We start from the raw sequence: 6,000 nt of genomic DNA, 5'->3' as shown, positions 1-6,000 counted from the left end.
TGACAGCATCTTCATCCTATGATGTGAACAGTTCCTCCTGTTGATGACAAACCTCTGACAGGATCTGCTTGAGGAGCTTTTTCATGTGCAGCTCTCTGAGCTCAGGGCTGAGCTGCTGTTTCATCTTTAAGAGCTGCTGCCTCCTCGCCGGACTTGTTCTCCTCTTCTTCTCCTAATGACACCATTTCTGCTTCATATTAAATTCAATAAAGATGCTGACATGTATCTGTAGCAACAACATCATTGAATCTAGAACAACTGGAGCCAAACCAGTGGCTCTGCTGGGATCACTGGTGAGCCAACACTTCCTTGTTGATGCAGATTTCAGGGCTTCCTTTTGCTCCTCCGTTATAACTGTTCTCTCTTCTCAACACATGATGACACAAAGGAATCAGCAGTGACAAAGATGATGCTGAAGAGAAGCACACACTTCACACATATAACAGAGCAGTGCAGTTACACACACCTCTGCTCGACATCAGGCCTCAAACAAAGACACAAAACACTAACTTGACTCTAAACAGAAGAAACGAGCAGCTGTTTCTGTTCTGTGCTTATTTATATTTGACACACATGCTTCTCTTTGTGCAAACACACATCGCACTATAAGGGTAACCTCGCACACAATGATTGGACAGCACAGTGATGATGCTGGGAGATCCTATACGCAGCAACACAGAAACACTGAGAACTTTAAACAATGATGGAAAGTGTTATAAATGACTTGTTGGCCTCTGATCTGTCACAAACAGCTGAAACGTGTCTCTCATGAGTCACATGAAGGTTTTTGACAGAAAGGACAAAAAGTAGCTGCAGTCAGTTTGTGTCATTTTTATATTTATTCATCTGGGAGAAAAATCTGAGGGACATTAAAATGTGTTTTCAACAGAGACAAGAACATGAATATAACAGAACAGGTAAATGAACATGTTTCAAGTAAACAGCTGGACTGATCAGGTCCAAACACAGAGTGATAAACTTGTCAAACAGCTGTCATATCTTTATATAGAAGCTCTTTATAAATGCTGCTCACTGCAGTCTGTTTACTAATAATGTCAAAGTGTTAGAAACACAGAAACATCAGAATGGTCTTTGTTCACAGAAACCTGTCTGGGATCCTTTGTTGTTCTTTTGATGCAGAGTTACATTATAAATATAAAGAGTTATTTCAGAGTCTCATCAGTTTTCCTGCATGTCTTTATTTAACACATCAGCAGGGCTGAAGCTCTCATGTTAAACACACACTGATCTATGGACACGTTCATGTGTTTCTAACAGAACCAGGCTGTTATCAGCCTGCACTAACATTATGTCACACACACTGAATGTAACAGTGACAGTTTACATCATCACACAATCAGCTGTGATTGTTTCACTGTCATCAAACGAGTCAACAGGAAGTAGAATCAATAGAAACCAATCATTTACTGACAGCATGTCTGATGGAAATAAGTGCAGATTATGTATGAAGTCTAACTGCACACAGTAACTGTGTTACAATAAGGACTTAACAGCGCCCTCTGCTGGAGTGTTTCAGTACTGCGTTAACTAGAATACACCACCTCCTCCTCACACCACCTGCTACAGCTCTACTCTTCTATGACTACAGTCATCCACAGCACTGATGTGAGGTCACATGGTTCATATGTAAGGAGCACAGCTGACCTCAGGTCAGTTTAATGACTGTGAGCAGCAGCTGTGTTATTGTCACTGTGACAGGGAGACACTCTCAGACACAGCGCTCATGTCAGCTTGTTCTCATGCAGGAGGATCAGGAGCTCCATGTTTGTCTTTCTGTTTGAATCATGATGTGTTTGTGCCATCAGAGTCTGTCATGAGTACTCAGGGTTTCACAGCAGCTCTTCTGGATGCTGACGAGGACTCCAACCTCATGTTTCACCTCTCTGAGCTTCTGATGTCTGTGAGCACTCGTGTTTCTTCTCTGGGCTCATCTGGACAAAAACACCTTTCTGTGTTTGGCTGCAGCCTCATTCTGACTGACAGGAAGTGTGTTATCCATGAGCTGCACTTCTGTGAGGAAGTTTCCTGCTGTGTTTCCTGTCTGTGGACAAACACGAGTGTTCCAGCTGAGGACTTGGTTCCTTCCACCTGTCCATACAGGACATCACGCTGTCTGCAGCTCTGTAAATGCAGCTCCAGGTCCTTCCACGTGCTGCTCTGTATTTGTGCAGTTTGTAGTGTGTCCTGGGAAACGTAGCACACATGGTGTTCTTCTGCTGTTTCCTCCTTTCACTGAGTGTGAAACACTGACGCTGTGCTGTTGTTCACAGAGGGGAGCTGATTCTAGCTGCAGCTGGACTCTGTCATCTAACTGAATGTGTTGGTGCTGATCACGGGGCTCTGAGGGGGGAGCAGCAGGAGGACTCTGGATGCTGACGTCAGTGTATCTGTGGAAGCTCCCACAGCGTGTCTGTCATTCAATATTGTGCTGTATATTGTATCTATGCAAAGATGAACAGACTGTGTGTTCACTGGTCTCTGTGCTGCAGCTCTGATGTCATCATCACTCCCTCCTCCACCCTCAGCAGTCCCAGCATGCTGCTGTGGTGCACCCCACCCTCACTCTACACCTGAGCCACAGACCACACCCTCCACCTCAATATACACCACAGTTTTCTCTGCTGTGGAAATGAGATCAGGAGGAAATCATGATTATTATTATTTAATAAACGCTCACATTAATGTGGGCTTATTTGTTTCATATTAGAAACATTAGTTGAGTGTTTTTAGTATAAAATGGTCAAAGTCCCTCTTTTTGCTCCTCCCCTCACCTGTGGATGGACGGTGCTGTTACCGTGGTGACAGCTTGGATGTGTTTCAGTCCTGCCTGGTTATCACTGCAGGAATCTTTCACATTTATTACAGGTAATAACTCTGATTTTTCTGTGTATTATGAACCAAATGTATCCTGATACACACAGAGATGGATGAGCAGAGGTCACATGATGAAAGAACAAACATGGAGTGTTTGATTTATTTAGATATTTATTGATGAATGCAAACAAACCTGACACTGAACCATCGTCCAGCAGAACAAACCTGATCACATGACCTGCTGACCCAAACAGTGCAAAGCTCCATGGCAACAACAACAAACAGCCTCACATATGTTAACAGAGGCTGTTAGAAGCACAGAGTCTTTACAGTCTTTCTCCTGTTTGGACACAGATCTCTGCACATCTTCATCACAGTTACTCACAGACGTGCAGAGTGTGTGGATATCAAAGCTAAGTTTCCACCATGTTTGTAGTCTGTACTGGGACTCATGGAGCATCTCTCTATGAGCACTCAGTGCTTTAAACAGTGAGTCCCAGTTTAACCAGCAGCCTTCACACCACACATCACACAGACATGGAAACTTCAAACCTCAGACTGAAGACACCATCAGAAATAAACAGATTGTGATGAAGATGAAGAACTGGACCAGTTTGCTGTGGTTTCTTCTGTTCCTGTCAGAAATAAGAGTCTGGCAGCACTTTGCTCTCCTTCCACATGTTTAAGGAGGAAGTGAAGAAGAGCGAGTGAGTCGTCTTCCTCTGTGGGCCCAACATCAGGCAGCAGCCACGTGTTTTTAAAAACCCAGCACACTGCTTCAGAAACACTGAGTCCAGGTGACCAGAGTCATGTGATCAGTGAGGTCTTCACTCAGGACGTCACAGCTTCAGGACCTGATTCAGAGGTTTATAAGGACGTGGATCATTGGTGCTGATGTTGTGTGAGAGCTGGTGAACCATGGGGAACATAAATAACAACCAGGCCATCAGCAGTTCTACCCCCAGCTCTAACACCTACATAATACACTATACATATAGTTATTGTTAAGGTTCAAATATTGAGGAAGGAGAGTACAAACAACCAGGTCCAGAAGAGCTTGGTCAAACAATTGATTTTAATGAACACAGGCGTGGGGGGACCAGCGCCGTACGCAGACAGCGCTGATCTCCGACTAATCAAAGCATAAACAGATATTTTATACCATCGGGGTTTGAATTTAATGACGCCCCTTCAACGTCACACAGATACATACATACATACGTCAAATCAAAACCACAATGACTTTTAACACAGTTTGAAAAGAACATTATCTCTATCTTCATGGCAGATGTTTCCTGTCAACCTTTTGACTGCCGCTTCTCCAAAACCACAGACCATGCTCTGCAGTAAGATACCACTTCTGCACGCCCGCAGTTGCAAGCAAACATGATTAACCTCTCACCTATAACTGAATGTATCTATTATGTGTGTGTGTCACGACCTCACTTGGCACTCTGTGTCACCTCTCACCTACTAACGCTCGCAGTCAAACAGAGGCCACTCTCACATGTGTTAGCAGTTTACTAAAACTATATATGTAGTATATTGAATAAATGTTTTAATCAAGAACCTCTAGTAGAAGCTTAATAAAAGAATATAAAAGTATAAAAGATAATAATGAACAACCTGGTTATTCAAATAGCATCATCCAAACAGCTCCTCAGAATAAGCTGCACTTACACTCTGCTTTTAGTTTCACTTTTGCAAAAGCACGCTCTGCAAACCTGCAGTTTCCTGTCAACACTTTGCACAGAGTGTCCTCAGAATCAACAGAATCAGCCCATACACACTTAAGATTATAACAAGCATTCAAAAGCATTTAAGATCATAGATTCAACTCAACAGTTTAAAGTGGTTATAACTGCACCTGTAGTAAAGGCTAATTGGGTACCAAAATGTTTAAACATCTGAATGCAATATCAATGCTGTAGATTATATTATTAATGCAATGGTAATGATGATGATTATTAACAGTAGCAACAAAATAATTTCCCTGATCTCCACATTATATAGGTTATAGTATGTTATATATAAACGTAGCTGAAGCAGTTTCATTTGTAGCTTCACGCTGCACTTCACATGTTTGTCCACCAGATGGCAGCACAGAGGCCTGTGTTGGAAAGCTTTGAGTAATGAAGCGTTTTCAATCCAAGCTTCAGAAAGCTTCATGTGGTCATCAAGGAAGCAACCAGGAAATATCTGCTGTGTGTAAAAACAGCAACACAAGAATCCAGGATGAAGACAAGAAACTCAAAGCTCACAAAACAGGTGGAGCTAATTTTGTGACGTGTTTCTGTAAAAACACCACAGAAGTGAATCATCAAAGTTTCCATGTGAGCTGATGATGCTGCTGCAGAGTTTCTGTGAACCTCCTGTGACCCCGCCTCCTCATACAGAGACATCTGATTGCTCTTCAAACTGCATCACGTGGACACATGTGATTGTGTGTTGTAGTATTGATCCCAATGCTGGTATCAGTCCTGGATCAATAACACTGGATGGATGCGTTCAGCATGGAGCCCTGAGCTGTGTTACAGACAAACATGGAAACTGACAGGTCTGTGTCATTCACAGTCTGTAACACTTCTAAACAACAGAGGCTGACCCAAGTGCCTCAGAGCCAGGCACGCTCACATCACAGCTCTCTAAATAAGCCAGTTTCAAAATAAGAGCTGAAAGCTGTGTTTGCTTGTGTTAGCTTATTATTGTGGAGACTAACATTCAGTGATCATGTGTTCAGACTCATAATGATTACTCTCAGAAATCCTGATCTTTGTATTTACTGTGTGTTGGATCAATAACTGAGATTCATGGTATCACACAGCTGTGCTGCTGCTGATGTCAGCACATCTGGAACAATACGAGGTATCTGCTACCAGACTGAGCAGGACGTGAGACCTGTGGACTGTTTAAAGCTGTCCCTCCACAGCTCACTCAGACCTGATCCACACCTCAGTGATATTCTCTGACTTCCTCAGTAGAGACAGAAACCATTCAGATCTGGGACCATCAGCTGACTGATGATGTCACACAGACTGTGTTTTTCAGGAACAGTGATTCTGATGTGAGCCTGCTAGCTGACAGCAGACCTGATGAAAGCACATGTTCACATCTGTGAGGACAGACTGGACTCTTTGACTGCACCTTGGTTCTCCTCAGAGGTCT

This window comes from Mchenga conophoros, linkage group LG3 (assembly GCF_057382185.1).
Source record: "Mchenga conophoros isolate Kocher_MC1m ecotype Shallow Benthic linkage group LG3, M_conophoros_male_GT1.1, whole genome shotgun sequence".
Taxonomy (NCBI): domain Eukaryota; kingdom Metazoa; phylum Chordata; class Actinopteri; order Cichliformes; family Cichlidae; genus Mchenga; species Mchenga conophoros.
The sequence above is the reverse complement of the archived record's forward strand: the minus strand, read 5'-3'. Positions refer to the sequence as shown.